We start from the raw sequence: 23,478 nt of genomic DNA on the forward strand, positions 1-23,478 counted from the left end.
ATGAATTAATGAAAAATGTTGGGTTTCATATCTTTTGTGATGCAGTGTCTAATTGTTATCATATTCTATGCAAAAATAAAATACCTTTCATGTCCCTGTAAATAATCAACAACTAGAAACAAAGTTGAAAATGTGGTTTAATTTGTTTTTGCTTCAAATTGAGAAATTGTAACATTGCCTGCACCTGGCAAGTTTGACTCAATTCCCCAGTTTGGGATGCTATGCGCTCCAATTCTCAAATCTTTTTTATGTGTACTTTGTGCTAGCACAGATGTAGACAAATTGCAATCACGCCTGCTTCTGTTTTTGTGTTGCCCACAATCTAAGAATGTTTTTTATATTTTTAAATGTTCAGGTGGAAAAAAAATTTAACAGAAGAATATTTTATGGCATGGGAACATTATATGAAATTCAAATTTCAGTGTTACATTTGAACACAACCCCTCTTATATGTTTATGAATTGTCATTGGCCGCTTTTACGCTGCAACGGCAGAGCCAAGTAGCTGCATCAGACACCGTAAATGTCCTGCTCTTTTCACTAAGCACTGCTGCCCGGTGCACAGTAAACGTCATCGACACAATATTCCCAACTCAAATGAAAACAATAGTCAGGAAAATTAGAGAATTTAACCCTTTCCTGACAGTACTCATTTGAATACATCAGAACCAAGTTCCGATGTAAAAAATAAGTAAAAATTTAAATCATGCGATTGTTCATGCAATTGCGTTATTTTAATTATGGTATTGGGTCAGGGGGAGGGCTTATGACTCTAGGAACTCCCTCCAGCCCGCAATCCCAGTTAGAAAGCTGCTATGGTTTCAATACAGCCAAACGGCTAGGATATTCCATGACGTCCTAAGGGCGCTAAAGCCCAGCGCAGTTAGGACGACATGGAACGTCCTAACGGCGGAAAGCGGTTAAAACGGAATCTCATTACAGCACATTTTTTTCACAAAAATAAAAAATTTAATATGAGGCTGCAGCAAAATTATTTTTCCAAGTGGCTAATTTGTTCGTTATATATTATGAATTCTGCCAATAAAAAAAATGTGTGAATTTATTTTCTCTCTCGTTACACAAGTACATAAATAATATTCTTGATTTTTGCCACTTGGCCCTCAAAGCCTAAAATATTTACTGTCCTGCCCTGATCTAGCAAAGCAAAGAAATCAGCAAATGGTGAGAAAATATCGCCCCAGTACCGTTTTCCAAATCGTGATATGCAGCATTCTGGTAAAGTTTGATAGCACCCCATTTTATTAAAGGGACACGAAACCCAACATTTTTCTTTCATGATTCAGATAGAGAATTTTAAACAACTTTCCAATTTACTTCTATTATTTAATTTCCTTCCTTCTCTTGTTATCCTTTGCTGAAAGGTTTATCTAGGAAAGCTCAGGAGCAGCAAAGAACCTAGGTTCTAGCTGCTGATTGGTGGCTGCATATATATACCGATACTCATTGGCTCACCCATGTGTTCAGTTAGAATCCAGTAGGGCATTGTTGCTCAGTCAACAAAGCATACGAAGAGAACAAAGAAAAATGAATAGGAGTAAATTAGAAAGTTGCTTAAAATTGCATGCTCTATCTCAGGGGTGGGCAGACTTTTGTAAGGCAAGGGCTACCTCAAATTTTATTCCAAGTGACGTGGTCACCTAACTAAAAAAAAACAAAAAACACCAGTCTTGATAATAATAATTACAATAATGTATTTATTCAAAAAACACAAAGGGGCATATGTATCAAGCTCCGAATGGAGCTTGATGCCCCGTGTTTCTGGCGAACCTGCAGGCTCGCCAAAAACAGCAGTTATGAAGCAGAGGTCACAAAGACCGCTGCTCCATAACCTGTCCGCCTGCTCTGAGCAGGCGGACAGATATCGCCGGAAATCAACCCGATCGAGTAAGATCGGGTTGATTGACAGCTCCCTGCTGGCGGCCCATTGGCCACGAGTCTGCAAGGGGTGGCGTTGCACCAGCAGCTCTTGTGAGCTGCTGGTGCAATGCTGAATACGGCGAGCGTATTGCTCGCCGTATTCAGCAAGGTCTGTCGGACCTGATCCGCACTGTCGGATCAGGTCCGACAGACCTTGGTAAATATGCCCCAAAGAATAGTCCAGCACACACTGTTTAACCGGTTTCAAAAATTGTATTTTTGCTACAAATAGGACACGCTGGCTGAAAATTGTATTTCTGACACAAATAGGACCTGCTGGCTGAAAATTTTATTTTTGACACAAATAATACAGCTTTAAAAATCAGCCGCACTCTTTTATAACAAATACAGCCGCGCTCTGTCTTTACTCACTGCGAGAGCTCTCTCTTTACGTCACACTGGGACAGTCAAGCAACCTTATTTGTCTCCCGTGCCTGCGTATGATAAGTAGTCTCACAATCAAGACGGCTCGAGACTCATTCTACAAAGTAGCTTTATTGGCTGGACGCCATGTCAGGTTGATTAGGGGACAGGTCCTGTAACCAAAGCTGGGGCAGCGAGTTCAGCTACAGCCGCATTGCGCATGCTGAAGCACAGTGCCCATACCGCCGTCATAGACTCAGAGTCATAGCCGATTTCAAAAGTCTGCATAAGAGAAAGATTTCTCACACATCTACGGTGGCGAGGGTCTTCACTCAGAATATAGATTCTATCTAGAATTCTAGATTCTGAGTGAAGAGCTTAGCTGCCATAGATGTGTGAGAAATCTTTCTCTTATAATGCAGACTTTTGGAATCTTACAGGCGGTCACCTCAAAATTCACTTGCGGTCCAATGGTAGACCGTGATCTACCTCTTGCCCATCCCTGCATCTATCTGAATCATGAAAGAAAAAATTGTGTTTTATATCCATTTAAAGACTAGAACCACCCAGTTATTTCTAATACAGGGCTCTGCGTAGTATGGACCCCAGAATATTTTCCCAGAATATTTTCTAACCGCAGGGATGTAAAAGGAAATGAGAGTGCAGTGGCCAGCATGCGACCGTGCTAGCAATAACACACACAGGAACTGGTTTTTATTTCCTTAGGATCCCGGTGAGAACGCCCTGTTTAAAAAAAATAATCCATTCACTAAGGGACACAGACATCTAGCTGAGATATGCAGCTTTGTGCAGGATGAGTAAAATGCCCTGTTTAAGTGTTTACTAAGTGATATATTTTTTTTAGGTCTGTCTCAGATTTAATTCTCTTGTAATCCATTCCTGTGGACCATGAGTAAACGTAATTAGCTGAGAAACTCCTGGTAATACACTAGAAGTAAGCTTTTTGCACGCGTTGGGTTGCGCTTGTATTATGAGTTGAAAGTAAACTGAATTTGCTTATGCGCTAACCCGACGCGCGTAAAAAGCCAAACTTAGAATATTGCGCACACAATAACCTATTCCCCCGTAGAATTCAATGGAGCAAAAAAAGTGGAAAAATAACTAACACCATACTTGCGCGCAAACATGATCACATAGGCGCCTATTTAAGAAAGTCTGGCGGACCTGATCCGACAGTGCGGAGCTTGATAGATTCGCCCCATATTCTCAAGTGTGCTAAACCGATATGAAAATATGAATATTTCACATACCAACGTTCTTCACATAGCAGAATATGTTCTATATATTTATTTATTTATAAAAAAATTTACCAGGAAGGATACATTGAGATTTCTCTTGTTTTCAAGTATGTATTCTTCAATACATATTTCTGATTTTCTGATGATGGTAGTTTAATGACCCTTTAAGCACAAGGTTGGTTCCTGCCAGCTCAAGAGAAGGAAGAAATACACTGAAAATAGCATGACAGTAAAGAGGTGATTTTAATTTCTGCTGTATCTGATTCATGGCAGTTTAAAGTTAGGTGGGCTATCCCTTTGAGCTATCAGCTTAAGATTCTATTGAATCAAACATCAAATTTTAAAATCTTTGTCTAAAATATTACACTGTGTGTCCTAAAGTCAGCATCAATGTTTATGTTTAAGACTAATTTCACATATACATACTTTCAAAGTGTAATACACAATGTAACAAATGGCACTTACAAGTTCTGATGAGTGATCAATGACACAAGTATCGAGCAATTTAATTTGTTAGTTATAGTTTATAATGTATATTTGAATCAGATTGGCTGATGTCATAAATCATGTGATTATGCATATTCCAATCAAAAGTGGTGGAAAAGTTCACTAGTGTTGGGTTCTTTAGGAGTTGGCGTCATAATTGGTGCGAAAAGTGTTGCATCAAATATGGTGCGAAGTGGAGAGTGGTACATGAATTACATGGCTTAAACATGGTGCACATAGATTTTTTTTCAAACAAATAAAAAGGAAGTTAGCTATATTATGTTGTGTATTTATTTCATTTTTATCTCTATATCTATTAGTGCAACAAGTTTGGCGCAAAACTTTGCACCAAATATGTAGAAATAATATTGTCCCCTTGATTTGTAATGAGAGACAAAGTTGTAGCATAATCTATAAGTAGTAATGTAATTTTCATTTTTATCCCTATATCTACTAGTGCACCAAATGTGGAGCAATAATATTGTATGATTTAGAAAGGGTATACAATTTTAATAAAGTTTCTAATTTACTTTTATTATGTAATATACTTCATTCTCTTGCAGTATCGAACATAAGCTTTCTGTGTTTTCAGACTCCCATTGAGTTCTATGGCATCCGCGACCTGAAGGGTTGCGGATTGAAAACCAGGTACGCTGAGGTGGAAAAGACGCAAGCGTAACTGTAGAAATTTTGATAACTTCTTGAGAGCTTCAAATAGTGTCGAATAGGAGGGCAAATGAACACGATTCTGCTCAAATTCCATGGGTTTTAAACTCGCGTCGATCTGTGTCAGATTGAGATCGCAGGATCATATGTTACGTCACACATTTCAACATTTGCCGATCTTGGCGCTTTGATTACTACGGCGGATCAATCTCGCGATAATTACGACGCGGAATTCAAGTGTATTTTCGGTTGACGCTTTGATAAATATCCCCCTATAACACCTTATTAAATTTGAATATTGCATAAATAAGATTTTACATGTGTTCATCTACTTACTGCGAAGGGTTCCAACGGACTTATATATACAGTATGTGTACATATATATTTGTATGTGTATATACGTCTTTAAGTACATATATACACATAAAAATACATATGTATATATATACAAACATACATATACATCTTTAGACAGGTATGTATGTATCTCTATGTCAAAGCCCTTTACAGCCTTTTTTCTCTAACATCTGAGACCTCATATCTTTGAGCACTTTTTGCGCAATATTTTTTGTGAATAATTTTTAATAGATGGTGTTATTATATCATTCTGGCGTAAATTGTACTCAAGCAATCATGTTTACTTTCAACTTGTAAATACGAGCGGAAAACCCGATGTGCGCAAACACGCACGATAAACCCATTTTTGCTCCCGTGTAACTGTTAGCGCTCCACTTGTATTCTTTCTCTTAATTGGAGGAGAAGCTTAGTTAGATGTTAGATGTGCTCTCAGACTAAAACTACTTTTAGACTTCCCTGTAAAGAGGATTTTTAGTTGTTCTAAAAGCAGAGCCCTTCTGAAGTTGCTGGAATCTCACATGAAGTGATTCTACTTTTTTTTTTTTTTTAAAGAGTTTATTTATAAACCACAGATGCACATTAGGGGGTGGGAGGCATTCCTATATACCACAACTGAACTAGTGGCTTTTCCATATAAAAACATGTAGCATAAGCATAGACTTTATTTTGAAATACAAAGAGCATCATGCTTCTCATCTATATCCCAGATTCTTAAGTTGGAACAAAGATTTTAAAGGGACATTAAACACTAAATAAATGATAGATAGAATGATGCAGTCAAAGATTAGTCTGACAATAACATGTAGATTTATTTTTAGCTGTTTAAATATTGACAAACTAAATGTAAAGTTGTTGTGTCTATAAAACAGTGGGAGCTGCCATGTTGTAACCTAGGTTACCTTCTCTGCTGTAGCCAATTAGCGACAGTTATAAATAGATCACTAGAGTGTGCAGCCAATGGCTGTGTGGGATATAACACTTCCATTTCTAACAGGTACGGAATTACAGGAAAAAGGGACAAAATAAATAATGAAAGATACTGTAGATTTTTTTAAAAACATATGATGTATCATTTTATATTACTATCTCAAAGTGATTAATGTCCCTTTTAAGGAAATAATAATGTGTAATGGACTGGGTCAGTCCAAAGAAACGAAATACTAAAAGCTGAAATTTGCATCAGAAAATACACAATATTAAGTTTTTGTGTTGCAAAATAGAAAAAACTAAAATTTTAAAGCTTAATTAGAAGTAATGGAATATTCACTCCCTTTATCAACGTTTAAAATATTACATGGAAAAGGAATTTAAAGGGACACTCAAGCCAAAATTAAACTTTCATGATTCAGATAGAGCATACAATTTTAATCAAGTTTCCAATTTACTTCCTTTAACAAAATGTGCACATTCATTTTATATTTACACTTTTTGAGTCACCATCTCCTACTGAGCATGTGCAAGAATTCACAGAATATACATATATGCATTTGTGATTGGCTGATGGCTGTCACATGATACAGAAGGAGTTGAAATAGACATAACTTTGAAATGTGTCTACTCATTTTATGTTCAGACTAATTGATATTGCATTGTCTTGTTAACATGCATTTATTGATTATGCAAATCTACTTTATTTACTGGTCATTTTTATTCACTGGTCAGATTACTTTTACTTGCAGCATTCACACAGAGTTTGCAGAGTTAGAGAATTTTGCACTTTATCAATGTTCTATAAAGGTTCATTGACCAAAGAAAATTAAAAAAAAAAATAAAACTTAGAGTTTTATGTTATGAATGTGTCACAGTGTGAGCATGTAAGTTTTTTTAGACATCATTAGGTTGAGGAAGGCAAACATGTTGTTTGTTGACTTGTTGTGCTGGGTGACATTCAAAGCCTGCGTGGGTGGCACTGTGTGACGGGAGGATAATAAACCATAAACCTGTTCCAGAGTGGGTCCAAAAATGGATAATGGAGCCACAGCTGTGAGAATCTTTGAGTTTCTGTGGCTGCAGCAAAGCCAGAGTCTGTAAAAAAGGCAACATGTCATTACCCGCCCCCTGTGTAGGGCTGATACTGGAATATACAAATTGTGTGTCATTGTAATCAGTGACCCTGTAGCAGGGAACTTATAGTGTAGTGGTAATGAGAGAGCCTGTCCCAAATAACTTACAATCTAGTGGTATAATGAGAAAGCCTGTCCCAAATAACTTACAATCTAGTGGTATAATAAGAAAGCCTGTCCTGAATAACTTACAATCTAGTGGTGTAATAAGAAAGCCTGTCCCGAATAACTTACAATCTAGTGGTATAATGAGAAAGCCTGTCCCAAATAACTTACAATCTAGTGGTATAATAAGAAAGCCTGTCCTGAATAACTTACAATCTAGTGGTATAATGAGAAAGCCTGTCCCGATTAACTTACAATCTAGTGGTATAATAAGAAAGCCTGTCCTGAATAACTTACAATCTAGTGGTGTAATGAGAGACCCTGTCCCAAAGAGCTTACAATCTAGTGGTATAATGAAAGACCCTGTCTCAAAGAGCTTACAATCTAGTGGTATAATGAGAGACCCTGTCCCAAAGAGCTTACAATCTAGTGGTATAATGAAAGACCCTGTCCCAAAGAGCCAACAATCTAGTGGTATAATGAGAGACCCTGTCTCAAAAAGCTTACAATTTAGTGGTATAATGAGAGAGCCTGTCCCAAAGAACTTACAATCTAGTGGTATAATGAGAGAGCAAGTCCCATGAAGATTACAATCTAGTGGTATAATGAGAGACCCTGTCCCAAAGAGCTTGCAATCTAGTTGCATAATAAGAGAGCTTGTCACAAGGAGCTTACAATCTAGTGGTATAATGAGCGAGCCTGTTGCAAGGAGCTTGCAATCTAGTGGTATAATGAGAGAGTCTGTCTCAAAGAGCTTACAATCTAGTGGTATAATGAGAGACCCTATCTCAAAGGTCTTACAATCTAGTGGTATAATGAGCGAGCCTTTAGCAAGGAGCTTGCAATCTAGTGGTATAATTAGAGAGCCTATCTCAAAGAGCTTACAATCTAGTGGTATAATGAGAAAACCTGTTGCAAGGAGCTTATAATTTAGTGGTATAATGAGAGAGCCTGTCCTAAAGAGCTTACAATCTAGAGGTATAATGAGAGATCCCCTCACATGGAGCTTAAAATCTAGTAGTATAAGAAGAGAACCGGTTACAATATGCTCACAATCTAGTGGTATGAGTCTGTCACAAATATATTACAATCTAGTGAAATAATAAGAGACCCTGTCCTAAAGAGCTTACAATCTAGAGGTATAATGAGAGATCCCCTCACATGGAGCTTAAAATCTATTAGTACAAGAAGAGAACCGGTTACAATATGCTCACAATCTAGTGGTATGAGTCTGTCACAAAGATATTACAATCTAATGGTATAATGAGAGACCCTGTCACAAGGAGCTTACCATCTAGTAGTAAAAGGAGAAAGCCTGTCACAATGATCTTACTGTCTAGTGGTATAATGAGAGAACCTGCCCCATGGAGCTTAAAATCTAGAGGTATATTGAGAGACTCTATTTCAAGTATATTATAATCTAGAGGTATAATGAGAGAGCTTGTCACAAGCAGCATACAGTCTAGGGGTATAATGAAAGACAGTGTCCCAAGGAGCCTTATGGTATAGTAGATACTATCTAAAGAAGCTTACAGTCTTGTGTGAGACTCTGTCCCAAAGAGCTTACTGTCTAATGGTATGGTAGATACTATCCAGAGAAGTTTACAGTCTAGTGGTGTAATGGATGACTTCATCCCAAGAAGCTTTCAGTCTAGTGGTATCATATGAGAATCTATCCCAAAGAGCTTATAATATATTGGTATAATGTGTCCCAAAAGCTTACAATCTAATAGAATGAGATACTCCATGTCAAGGAGCTTAAAATCTAGTGGTATAATGGACACTTTGTCCTAAGAAGCTTGTGATCTAGTGGTATACTTGGAGACTTTGTCCCAAGGAGCTTACAATCCAGTGGTAATATGATATACTTTATTTTGAGTAGCTAACACTCTAGTTGTAGAATTGGAGACTCTTTATCATAGAGCTTAGTGGTATAGTTGGAAATTCCATCACAAGGAGCTTACAATCTAGAGGTATAGTGAGATATGCTTTCTTGAAGAGCTTTTAGTCAAGTCTCAGCAAGCTTACAGTCTATTTTACAAACTGTAACACAAGAATCATTTGGTGTCACATTTTATGTTATTTTCTCATAATAATAATTTCATACACTGGCGTATTTTATGCAGTACACAATCGGTTTGTTAGGGAAAAATTTGAAGCACAGTAAACGGCAACATCAGTCATTCTTTAGTTTAGTGAGTCATGACCTGAATTGTATTCACTGCTAGAAATTGTGTTTGAAAAATAATTTATACAAATTTAGCTTCTCAAATGCTTTAAAGTTGAAAAAGACTGTGCTGCTGTGCTAAGCTGTGATGTTTATAGAAGGCCTATAGAGCATATTGGGTTACAGAAGAACTGTTGCAAAGGTTCCAGCCACAGAAGGGTTACTTAACCACTCAGTAAGGCATTGTTTATCCCTATACAAACCTTTCCTTGGTATGCCTGCAATGCCTTTTGAGGGGGTCCCGGGAAAGCGTACCATTGTCCAGTAAAAAGACAGGAATTTAATCTATGAAACGCTGACCTTTCTCGTAATGACTGCCTGTGGGCAGCGCCATGCCAGGCGTGGGAAACTGGAATGGGCACTGGCACTGTTTCTTCTGATTGAGCAAGAAATGTTGTCTATGCAATGTTATGAAAACAAAGTTCAAATCTGTACACCGTGATATGTGTGGAAAAAATCAGGAAATAATTAAAGCACACACAGTGACACATTAAAAACATGTTTTTTTGTTTTTAAAAATCCGGGTTGAAAACCAATTTTATTAATTATAATAATAACAAATAATTAATTATAATATTTTTCAGTTAAACATCTGAATAAAATGTAAAAAAAAAATTGATCATTATGAAATTACCTAATATTAATGGTGAATTGTTTTTGCAATAAAATTCAATTACTGTGTTCATTGATACATTTCACATACAGTTGCAGGTTTGTATTTTATACTTCTCTTGGTCAGAAACAAATTTATATTAAAATATAATAAGTTAATTCTATTAAAATATAATAAATAATGAATTATTTGTTTTTAATTTAACACCCTAAAAAAAACTTAAAGAAAAAAAAAAAAATACTGGTCTAACTCTTCACCTTAAATATTTTTTTTTTTTTTTAATTACCTGTGTAATTGATTAGTTAATTAATTTATTAAAACTTTAATATAAAATACTCACAAATTCTGACTTTTAAAACAAAAGCTTTATTTTTCTTTTCTTTCTTTTTTTTATGAATTTTAACTTATTTTGATGTATTTTTTTTAATATATTTAAGAAGTATGTATTTTGTTGCTTCTCAGTACTAAGGAACAATACATTTTTCAGTGAGTGAAGAGTCATATTTTTTCATATTATAAAGATATGTGAGTGTAAACATGAATCTAATCTGTTCCACATTGACAGTAGACAGGATGTGAGTGCTCTTTTTTTTTTTTAAATAGGAAAGAAAATAAAACACACAAGAAATATTAATTTAAAGCATCATACAGATGTTCAGTTATGTATTTAAGAGTACTGGTATTTTAGGAACATTACAAATGTTTTTCTTTTCTTTTTTTTTAAAGGGAATGACAGGCTTTTTAACTTACATTTTATCCTGCAGCATAATACAATATTACTGTACTAGACTACACACGACTTCTGCTTTAACAAAGTACATCTAACAATAGCATTTAAAATATTTTTGTCCAAGTAGAAATGAAAATTATGAATTTATATAATTATTTAATTATAAATTATTAATTAAAATTAAAAAAGACATAGGGAAATTTTCCTTATAGTATTCTAAAGAGTTGATTCACTAAAGTGCAACTTACCTCTCCAAGACACAGTAATTTCATTCCTTAGTGTATCGAGCAAACATCATGAGTGATTTTAACAAGGAAGACCCCAGATGAGAGAGTGGAAATAACAGCTGTGTGTTTATCCCATCCATATGTCCCAGCCATTCAGCCTCTGCTTCCAAAAATAGCCCAGCTGAGTAGCAGGTGAGGACACTGCCCTTGGCTTTGCATAATAAAAGTCTTAGCCAGGGTTACAATATCATCATTATTCCATTTGCACGCAACAGGAGAGACCTCCAACAACATAAATAATAAATAAACAAATACTGAGATGTTTATGTGTATGCATGTGAAGTTTAGCATTATTGTATTCTCTTATGGTCTCCTTACCACCACTTTTGGAAGTCATGTCTCAACCTCCCTTTGCGATGACAAGTGCTTATATAAACTGCTACTGAACTGATATCATAACCCTTGTTCTGGTGTTAAACCTATTGTGAAAATATTTCAGTTTTATGGATGACTATCATCTTAATCTAGAAACCCAACAGCTATGCATATTCATGTCTTTCTCCATGGGTTGTGTTATTCAAACCATGTTATAGTTTAGTACCCTTCTGTTTACAGTATCTAGTTTATTTGTATACTTCTAGGGATAGGGTGTGGAAAATTGTACACAATAGTCTAAGTGACATGTTCTATAGAGTTGCATAAATACCTCACTTTTAATAGATTTTAATAGCTTTTTCTTTACAACACTGATATTCTATCCTGCGTCTTTCTTGCTTTTTCTGCTGCACTACTGCATTGCTTACCTACCTTTAATAATCCCTAGGTTTGTTTGCTGATCATAAACATTTAAAACTGTATTGGCTATATATTATATGTATGTATGTGTGTATGTAAATATATATATATATATATATATATATATATATTTATTTATTTTTTTTCTTTTAAGAACTCAAACTCATTTACAGTATTTTTTTTCCTGGCAGAAAATAAACAGACACATAAAAAGTTAAAATAAAAAATGGGGTACTAATTTATTTGAACCCTACATCATTTATCATAGATATGCACTTATTATTTTTGAAACCTCAATACCCACTCCACATAGGGACCAAAACTGTTCAACAAAGAAATATGGTACATTTTTTTTGTTAAATCTGAATGTTCAAATCTACTGTACATTTGTTTTACGGATATACTGTATTTGAATGCTAAAACAAATGTCAAAGAACATTTTCTGGTTAATAATTTAAATATTAAACAACATACATCTGTCCAAAAATTATTTAAAAAAAGTTCAGTTTATTAAAAATAAATGGAAAATTTTAATTTGTGAGTAGAAAGATAAAATACAAACAAATAATTGAGCGATTACCTAATCAGTGAGTGATTAGCAGAGATAAATGTTTAAATGTTTGGTCACAATCTCTTGCTGGAGACACCCAGGGGATAGTCCCAAATTGTGTTATCATCCTTACTATGGAGGATACTAGAAAAATAAATCATAGAGTCTAGTGACTTGCACTGAGCTCTGAGTCCTCAGGCAGCCCATGGCAGAACGATATTTTGCTGTGAGGTGACGTTTCCACCTCTTAGCCAATAGCTATGTGACCCAGCTGGCGCCAAGCCTGATAGACATACAAACGAACAGATAAATAGATAAATTTAGAACAGAGTTGGTCCAGCAGAAACCCTAAGCCCTGGTTCTAATTCCTAAAAAACAACGGCAAACACAAGCATACCTGCTGTTTCTGAATAAAGGGGACCCCAAATAAGTTTTTACAACTATTTTGTCTTATGACTGCAGTAGTTGTGTGTAAATAATTTTAGTGATAAACCCAAAGTTATTTTTTATATGATCGTTTTTGGTGGCCAAATAGGCCTAGATTAACACCTTGGGTTGCCTACATATATATATATATATATATATATATATAGAGAGAGAGAGAGAGAGAGAGAGAGAGAGAGAGAGAGAGAGAGAGAGAAAGAGATAGTTCATAGGTAAATAAAAAGGCTCTATTTCTGTTTAAACGGACTAACAGCAAAAATGCTAAAATTTCTCTGGCATTTTGAGCAGATTTTTATCGGAAATTACCAGTAGCAAAATGGTTAAATGAGAATTCTTAAGTACATTTTTTAAATATATCTGGTACTAAGGTACACAGTGTTAAATACCTACTTAAAAGGGTTTAAGGTCACTTTAACATTGCTATATACTACATATTCATTGTCACCTTTGTCCTCATTAGAGAAGATTAAATAAAGGAAACGTAGATTTCAACATGGAGGTGCCCATTACTCTATAAAAACTCAGGTGAACTGGAAAGCCCATAATTTTTACACAAAAGCGGACAAAATAGATAAAGAAAGTATATTTCAAAGCATTTTTGTACTACACATAATTAAATATTTTACTATCTGAAAATGTTTAATATGCTTTGTAACTTACTCAATTTTTGTATGGCCTTTATAATTTTTTTTTCTTTTTTGGTAACGTTTATTTTTCCCCCACAGGCACAGAGAGAGGGACCTCAGAAGGCTATGTTTCAAGTGCAGCTTGTGAAACCTCTGTAAGTAGCTTTCTTATACAGCTGTAAGTAGCTTTCTTATACAGCTGCCCTCGTGTTTTTTTCTGTATTAAGTGCATAAATCTCAAACATTGCTTTAAAAGCAACCACTTAAAGGGATCTACACCAGAATTGTTATTGTTTAAAAATATAGATAATCCATTTATTACCCATTCCCTAGTTTGGCACAACCAACACAGTTATATAAATACACGTTTTACCTCTGTAAATTACCTTGTATCTAAGCTTCTGCAAACTGCCCACTTATTTCAGTTCTTTTGACAGACATCCATTTTAGCCAATCAGAGTTGGCTTACCTAAACTCCACATGTGTGAGCACAGTGTTATCTATATGACACACATAAACTAACACCCTCTAGTGGTGAAAAACTGTGAAAATGCACTGAGAGAAGAGGCGGCCTTCAAGGGCTTAGAAATTAGCATATGAACCTCCTAGGTTTAGCTTTCAACTAAGCATACCAAGAGAACAAGCAAAATTGGTGATAAAAGTAAATTGGAAAATTGTTTAAAATAACCTTCTCTATTTGAATCATGGAATTTTACTTTGGACTAGACTGTCCCTTTAAATATAACTTTAATTTTAAAAAAATCACTATATAAAAGTTGCTTTTACAAATTTCAGAGTCTACCTGTAGCAAATTCATTTTTATATCCAATCACAGACTTTATGCACATCCAATACATCTTATACCGCCAATTACTTGGGTCATCCTCTAGGGGGATTTAATACAGTATGGACTAGAGTATAAGTGAGGCGCAAACATTTTTTTTTACTGCGCTGATATTAAAATGTTGAGCGAAATTTTGACTGTGCTAGCGCAATCAAGATTAATGCTTCAATCCTTTCCGTGTTCTCAGAGCTGTGGCTGTTTTCCAAAACAAAAAAGTTGCGCAAAACACTTAAAAAATACATTATAAAGTACAGTTACACTCATATTAACACCATCTAATAAAAATTATTTATAAAAAAATATTGCACAAAAAAGTTGTAAGGGCTCAAAGATATGAGATCACAGGTGTCAGAAAAAAAAGGCAAAGGGCTTTAACATTGAGATACAGGACAGTCCCCAGCGGCAACGGCAGAGCAGTCCAAGGACAAACCACTAGAATGGTCAGGCAGGCAGGGTTTGGCAACGGTAAAGCAATCCAAGGGCACGCCACTAAAATGGTCCGGGAGGCAGGGTTCGGCAACAAAAAGGCAATCCAGAACAACAGGGGTTTAATAAGCAGAGTAGTCAGACAGGCAGGGTTCAGCAGCAGTATTTCAATCCAGCAAATTAGGGGTTAAACAGGCAGAGTAGTCAGACAGGCAGGGTTCAGCAGTAGTATATCACTTCAGCAATTTAGGGGTTAAACAGGCAGAGTAGTCAGAGAGGCAGAGTTCAGGAGCAGTATATCAATCCAGCAATTCAGGGGTATAACAGGCAGAGTAGTCAGACAGGCAGGGTTCAAACACATTAAGGCAATACTCTAATAACAATCTATCACACCCAGGAGCACACAAAATAACACCTATACTTGGGCAGTGAAAGATCGCTATTGAGGGACTTACATAGGCACAGGACTTGCGCCACAGGAATCCAGACCAGCATCTCAGAGAGAGGAGCATGCGGAGATGATATCAGCGCCGCAAGCATCCGGACCTGACAAAGCCCCTGGCAACGAGCAGGGAAGGAGAAACCGCGCCCCTAGCAAAGGTTAGAGCGGCACGGTGTGACATAGCCCCCTTCTCAAGGGTTCCCTCTGGGAACCAGGGCTGGCCTCAAAGGATGAGCAGCATGGAAACTGGAGACCAAAGATGGAGCATGCACATCACAGGCAGGAACCCAGGAATGATCTGCCACAGAGTAACCCTTCCAGTGTATTAGATACTGCAGTTGTCTGTGCCTGTATCTGGAGTCCAGGATCTTAGCTACCTCATATTCAGGGTCACCATGGACTAGGAGCAGAGGAGGAGGAGCTCGGAGCCGGGTATATCTATTCTTGATGTAAGGCTTGAGTAGTGAGATGTGGAAGACTGGGTGTATGCGCAGGGTTTTGGGTAAGGCCACTTTGTAGGCAACAGGAGACAATCTTTTCAGGACCTTGTAAGGGCCAATAAACATAGGCCCCAATTTGTGACAGGGTTGACGTAGACGAATATGTCGAGTAGAGACCCAAACACATTCACCCACTGAGATGGCACGTACAGAAGCTCTATGACGATCAGCAAACTTTTTATACCAGTGCACGTAGCAGAGAGAGGTAAGACACAAGGTTGATACCCTGCTGCGGCTTGAAATGGAGAACATTTAAGAGAAGAGTTTCTTGCCAGCTCAGCTAGGGGTAACAACTCAGACCAGTTGGTATGGTGAGCGTTGACAAAGGCTCTAAGACAGGCTTCAAGATCCTGGTTTCCTTTCTCAGTTAGTCCATTGGTCTGAGGATGGTAGCCAAAAGACAAGGAAACAGTGGTTCCAATCAAGTAACAAAAGGCTCTCCAAAAGGTAAAGATGAACTGTGGACCTCTGTCGGAAACAATATTCACAGGAATGCCATGAAGTCGTAACACATGCAAGAGAAAAAGAGACGTTAATTATTGGGCAGAAGGCAGTTTGGTTAGGGGTACAAAATGAGCCAGTCTGGAAAAGCGTTCCACCACAACCCAGATAACTGTATGGTGGTCAGAAGGAGGAAGGTCCACAATGAAGTCCATTGTTATGTGTGTCCATGTTTTTTTGGGAATGGACAATGCTTGGAGCAAGCCAGAAGGCAAGGATCGGGGAATTTTGTTAGCAGCACAAGTTGTGCAGGCTTTCATATAATCCTGAGCGTCAGACTTCATAGTAGGCCACCATACGTGTTGGGAAAGATGCTTAAAAGTCCTAGTCAAACCAGGATGTCCTGAGAGTTTACTATCAAGAGCCCAGGATAGCACAGGGGTGCGTAGGTTCAGAGGTACAAAGAGGATATCGGAGGCCACAGGGGCTCTAGGAGGTTTACTAGACTGGACACGTTGCAATCTTTGCAGAAGGGTGGTTTTAAGTTGAGCAACCACACAGGAGGGAGGTATGATGTGTTCAATAGGAGCTTCAGAGGAGTCACTTGAGTGAGGGAACTGACGGGAAAGGGCATCCGCCTTCTTATTCTTGGTCCCAGGAAGATAAGAGACCACAAAGTTAAAACAGGAAAAGAACAAGACCCACCTGACCTCCTGAGGATTGAGTCGATGAGCAGTCTCTAGGTAAGTCAGATTCTTGTGGTCGGTGAGAATTTGAATGGGATTGGCGGTGCTCTCTAACAAATAACGCCATTCAGTCAAAGTCATCTTAATGGCTAAGAGTTCACGATTACCCACATTGTAGTTCCTCTCAGCAGGAGTAAAGCATTTAAAGAAAAAGGCTACAGGGTGTGACTTGGAAGTCAAAGGATCCCTTTGGGTAAGAACTGCTCCAGCCCCTATCTCGGAGGAATCAACTACTAAAGTTAACTGTAGGTCAGGATCAGGATGGCGGAGCATAGGAGCTGAACAGAAAGCCTTTTTCAGACAAGCGAAGGCATTTATGGCTTCAGGAGGCCAATGTTTGCAGTATTTGTTCCGTTTTGTCAATTCCGAGAGAGGAGTAACTGTTTGAGAAGAGTTCTTTATAAACTTGCAGTAATAATTGGAGAACCCCAAGAACCTCTGTAATTCCTTCAAAGCAGGAGTTTAGCAGGATCCATGGCAAAACCCTCCTTCGAGATGACATAACCAAGGAATTGGATTTGAACTTGATAAACTCACACTTTTCTAGCTTGGCTACTAAAGAATTGTCTCTGAGACGTAGAAGCACCTGTCTCACGTGTCTATGATGCTCCTCTAAAGTGGAAGAGAATGCAAGGATATCATCCAGATAGACGATGACAGTGCGGGTTGAGGAGGTCACGGAAGACATCGTTGACAAAGTATTCGTAATGCCCAGATCTTGTGTTGAAGGCGGTCTTCCATTTGTGACCTGGAAAGATGCGAATCAGATTGTATGCCCCATGTAAGTCCAATATGGTGTAAAAGCGAGAATCCTAGAGTGAGTCATACAGTTCGGTGATCAATGGTATGGGATAGCGATTCTTGATGGTTATGTTATTCAAGGCCCTGTAGTCAATGCAGGGTCTGAGCCCACCATTCTTTTTTACTGACAAAAAAGAAGCCTGCCCCAGCAGGAGAGGAGGAAGGGCGAATGAAACCTTTAGCTAGGTTCCCTTTGATGTACTCCTCCATGGATTTGGTTTCAGCCTTGAAGAGTGGATAAGTCCTCCATAAGGTCGATCTTGCTAAGAACAAGATAAGGATGGTGGGGTGGCAGCACGTCGGCTGCTTTTTTCTCAAACACACCCGCAAAGTCTGCGTATACTGAAGGAAGGTTTGAAGAAGTCTGTATACTGGCTATGGGAATGTGGAGCAGAGGAGTAACTTTAACAAGGCAGGAGTGGAAACAGGAGGCACCCCAGGAGGACAGTTGTCCCTCAGCCCAGTCGAACTGTGGATTGTGTACCTGAAGCCAAGGAAGACCAAGGATGACAGGCTATGCTGGGGAATGAATGACCTCAAACTGCAGCTGTTCGGTTTGAAGGACTCCCACAGTCAGGGTCAGGGTGCTGACTCAAAATGAATCAAGCCTGAAACAAGGGGGTGCCATCCAGAGTAGTTATTTTGAGACAATGTCTTTTCTGCAAAAGAGTGAGCAGCTTGAATCATGAAACAGTGATCCAGGAAGTTTCCAGCTGCCCCTGAATCTATGAAGGCTTGAGTGTGGACAGTATTCTGAATGAAGGTAAGGGTAACAGGTACCAGGATCCAAGAGGAGTGAAGGGATTTAGTAGAGATCATGCTTAGAGGTACCCCTGTGTTATCCCCTAAGCATTGGCTTTTCCTGGTCGAATGTCACAGTCCTTTAGTTAGTTTGAGTTAGATCCACAATGTCTTTCAGACTCTGAAGGTTTGAAGGAGGAGAGATCCATAGATTCCTACACTGAGGTTAATATAGCTGCTGAAGGGATAGAGGATACTGCCGAAACCAGCTGAACAGGAGGACGGGAGGGAAGGACCCTCCTTGTTCTGTCTCTCTCGGCTTGTCTCTCCTGAAAGGGAGAGTCCAGACTGATACAAAGCGTTATAAAGTCATCCAAAGAAGAAGGAATATCACGATAAGTGAGTTAATCTTTGATGCATTCATGCAGACCCCTCCTAAAGGCTGCCTTGAGAGCACTGCCATCCCAAGTGGTTTCAAGTGCCAAGGTGCGAAACTTGATGGAGAATTGTGCGGAGATTCAGGAGAGAGAATATTCTGCAGCAGTGGTACAGCCAGAAGTCCCAAACACAGAAGATAAAGCAGAAATGAAATCATCAGCATCATGCAGGAGTGGAGCGTTCTGTTCCAAAAGGGGAGAGACCCAGGCTAGGGCCTTGTCTTTCAGTAAGGAAATGATAAAGGTGACCCTTGACTGGTGAGACTGAAAGGTGTGAGGATCATTGCGGAAGTGCAGCCTGCATTGGTTAAGAAAGCCCCTGCAATCAGTAGTACCTTCATACTTGTCAGGCAAAGGTATCCGGGGTATACTTCCAGAAGCAGAGGAAGAAGTCACAGTACCAGGAGTATGGACTGGTTGTGAAACAACAGGAGCGGTATTCCTTATTGTAACTAGTAAGGAGAGTTGAGCGGTAATAGCCTCTAGCTTGGAATCCATATTCTGCAACTGTGTGGTATGGATTCCCAACATCTGTCCCTGAAGATAAACAGCTTGTGCCACCTCATCTGGCTCCATGGCCCAAGTATAATGTAATGCTTGTGGGATATTCCAAACTTGGCTAGTAGTCTTGTTATCCCGGCGTTGAGCTGCAATGATAGGGAATATCCCAGAGCAGAGAAAGTCAGTAAGATGAGGAAGGCGGCACTCACCACAGGCAGGGCAGTCCCCAGCGTCAACGGCAGGGCAGTTAAAGGACAAACCACTAGAATGGTCAGGCAGGCAGGGTTTGGCAACAGCAAAGCAGTCCAAGGGCACACCACTAGAATGGTCAGGCAGGCGGGATTTGACAACAGTAGAGCAGTAAAAGGGCACACCACTAGAATGGGCAGGCAGGCAGGGTGCGGCAACAAAGAGGCAATCCAGAACAACAGTGGTTAATACGCAGTGTAGTCAGACAGGCAGGGTTTAGCAGCAGTATATCAATCCAGCAAATTAGGGGTTAAACAGGCAGAGTAGTCAGACAGGCAGGGTTCAGCAGCAATTTATCAGTCCAGCAATTTAGGGGTTAAACAGTCAGAGTAGTCAAACAGGCAGAGTTCAGCAGCAGTATGTCAATCCAGCAACTCAGGGGTATAACAGGCAGAGTAGTCAGAGAGGCAGAGTTCAAACACATTAAGGCAATTCAAAGTAGTAACAATCTATCATACCCAGGAACACACAAAGTAACACCTATACTAGACTTACATAGGCGCAGGATTCGTGCCACAGGAATCCAGACTGGCATCTGAGAGAGAGGAGCATGCGGCAATGACGTCAGCGCCGCAAGGATCCAGGCCCAACACAGCCCCTGGCAACGAGCAGGGAAGGAGACGCTGTGCCCCTAGCAACGGCTAGAGCGGCGCGGCCTCACATGCTTATAAAAAAGCAAATATCACAGCACACCCTGTGGGTATTATGCTCACATTCATCATAGAATGGATAAATGCTAGCTGTTTCAAAATGAACCCAGACAAAACAAAGTTACTCTTGGTGAGAGGACCCCGAGCATCAAAAATATCCCGCAATCGCCCAATTGGTTTGAGCTTGGAGGCTCTGAACTCGTTAGTTCAGCAAAGGTACGAAACCTCGGAGTGCTAATTGACGCTGGACTATCTTTTAAACAGCAGATTTCCTCCGTAATAAAATCTGCCTACTTTCATTTGAAAAACATAGCCAGGATACAACACTTACAGGGAGTGCAGAATTATTAGGCAAATGAGTATTTTGACCACATCATCCTCTTTATGCATGTTGTCTTACTCCAAGCTGTATAGGCTCGAAAGCCTACTACCAATTAAGCATATTAGGTGATGTGCATCTCTGTAATGAGAAGGGGTGTGGTCTAATGACATCAACACCCTATATCAGGTGTGCATAATTATTAGGCAACTTCCTTTCCTTTGGCAAAATGGGTCAAAAGAAGGACTTGACAGGCTCAGAAAAGTCAAAAATAGTGAGATATCTTGCAAAGGGATGCAGCACTCTTAAAATTGCAAAGCTTCTGAAGCGCGATCATTGAACAATCAAGCGTTTCATTCAAAATAGTCAACAGGGTCGCAAGAAGCGTGTGGAAAAACCAAGGTGCAAAATAACTGCCCATGAACTGAGAAAAGTCAAGCGTGCAGCTGCCAAGATGCCACTTGCCACCAGTTTGGCCATATTTCAGAGCTGCAACCTCACTGGAGTGCCCAAAAGCACAAGGTGTGCAATACTCAGAGACATGGCCAAGGTAAGAAAGGCTGAAAGACGACCACCACTGAACAAGACACACAAGCTGAAACGTCAAGACTGGGCCAAGAAATATCTCAGGACTGATTTTTCTAAGGTTTTATGGACTGATGAAATGAGAGTCTTGATGGGCCAGATGGATGGGCCCGTGGCTGGATTGGTAAAGGGCAGAGAGCTCCAGTCCGACTCAGACGCCAGCAAGGTGGAGGTGGAGTACTGGTTTGGGCTGGTATCATCAAAGATGAGCTTGTGGGGCCTTTTCAGGTTGAGGATGGAGTCAAGCTCAACTCCCAGTCCTACTGCCAGTTTCTGGAAGACACCTTCTTCAAGCAGTGGTACAGGAAGAAGTCTGCATCCTTCAAGAAAAACATGATTTTCATGCAGGACAATGCTCCATCACACGCGTCTAAGTACTCCACAGCGTGGCTGGCAAGAAAGGGTATAAAAGAAGAAAATCTAATGACATGGCCTCCTTGTTCACCTGATCTGAACCCCATTGAGAACCTGTGGTCCATCATCAAATGTGAGATTTACAAGGAGGGAAAACAGTACACCTCTCTGAACAGTGTCTGGGAGGCTGTGGTTGCTGCTGCATGCAATGTTGATGGTGAACAGATCAAAACACTGACAGAATCCATGGATGGCAGGCTTTTGAGTGTCCTTGCAAAGAAAGGTGGCTATATTGGTCACTGATTTGTTTTTGTTTTGTTTTTGAATGTCAGAAATGTATATTTGTGAATGTTGAGATGTTATATTGGTTTCACTGGTAAAAATAAATAATTGAAATGGGTATATATTTGTTTTTTGTTAAGTTGCCTAATAATTATGCACAGTAATAGTCACCTGCACACACATATATCCCCCTAAAATAGCTATAACTAAAAACAAACTAAAAACTACTTCCAAAACTATTCAGCTTTGATATTAATGAGTTTTTTGGGTTCATTGAGAACATGGTTGTTGTTCAATAATAAAATGAATCCTCAAAAATACAACTTGCCTAATAATTCTGCACTCCCTGTAATTCCACCGGATGATATGCCAACATTAATCCATGCATTTGTATCCTCTAGGCTAGATTACTGCAATGCACTTTACTTGGGCCTCCCAAAAAAAGAACTCCATCACCTTCAGACAGTACAAAATGCAGCAGCCAGACTATTGACCAATCAAACTCGCTCCTGCCACATAACACCTGTTCTCCACTCCCTGCATTGGCCTCCAATTTGAATGGCGAACGTATTTTAAAATTGGCCTGCTGACCTTCAAATCCTTAAACAACCAAGGCCCACAGTACCTGAAAGAGCTCCTGATACCCTACATCCCACCCCGCTCACTTAGGTCAGCCAACACATCCCTTCTCTCAGTGCCAAGAAACTCAGGCTGCAGAGCATTCGGCCACGCTGCCCCTACTTTCTGGAACTCTTTACCGTGCGCAATCAGAGAGGCACCGTCTCTGATTGCTAAAGACCCACCTCTTCCATCAGGCATTCCGTCCGGTTATCTGACCTTCAGAAACTCCTAACTTTTATGTCTTTATGTTGGTATATTTGTAAAGTCCTGTCCTCTGTTGATCACCAGAAGCAGTAGGTAGCTCAGGTTTGTGTAGGGGATATGGTGTATAAAAGTTCATAAAAATAGGGATATACAATAATCCTTTTAAAACAAATATTACAAACTAATGTAAAAAACTGGTATTAAAAAAATGAAAACCAAAGGTCACATAAACTAGTGACCATGTCACCTAACGCGTTTCGAAGGAGTAATCTCAATATTATCTTTCTTCATCAGAGGTAAAAACTACGTGTTATGTCTGTGTATTTAAACTGGCTGTTGCGGCATACCTCCTAGAAGACAAAGGTTCGTATTTGCTGTTGGCGGTCACGTGTAGCGTGACTTGAAAGAGAAGATGTGATTGGTTCAATTATATCACGTCTTGTGTTTCGCTACTAGTTAAAAAAAAAACGATCATATGTACTGAATTTTCTAAAGTTATGCTGAAGCATAACTTTAGAAAATTCAGTACATATGTCAGCATTTATCGATGTGCGGCGGACTTGATACGCTACACTGTATCATGTCCGTCCTCAATTTAATAAATCGGCCCCACAGCATGCAATTTTAAGCAACTTTCTAATTTACTCCTATTATCAATTTTTCTTCTTTCTCTTGCAGGAATGTAAATCTTAGTAGCCGGCCCATTTTAGGTTCAGCACCATGGATAGCACTTGCTTATTGGTGGCTGACATTTAGCCAACAATAAGCAAGCATAACCCAGGTTCTCAACTAAAAATGGGCCAGCTCCTATGCTTTTACATTCCTGCTTTTTAAATAAAGATACCAAGAGAACAAAGAGAAATTGGTATTTGCTAATAAGAATGTGC

The 23,478-nt window shown here is 39.0% G+C and overlaps 1 protein-coding gene across 1 annotated transcript in view; it reads left to right on the forward strand.

The window, feature by feature from the left end:
• The window catches only part of PRX (periaxin), a 76,893-nt gene that overhangs the window by 11,168 nt on the left and 42,247 nt on the right, over nt 1-23,478 (forward strand). Inside the window, exon 2 of the mRNA XM_053721777.1 lies at nt 13,548-13,603. The gene's annotated coding sequence lies outside the window, so the exon portion shown is untranslated. The remainder of the gene's footprint in view (nt 1-13,547; nt 13,604-23,478) is intronic.

This window comes from Bombina bombina, chromosome 7 (assembly GCF_027579735.1).
Source record: "Bombina bombina isolate aBomBom1 chromosome 7, aBomBom1.pri, whole genome shotgun sequence".
NCBI lineage: Eukaryota > Metazoa > Chordata > Amphibia > Anura > Bombinatoridae > Bombina > Bombina bombina.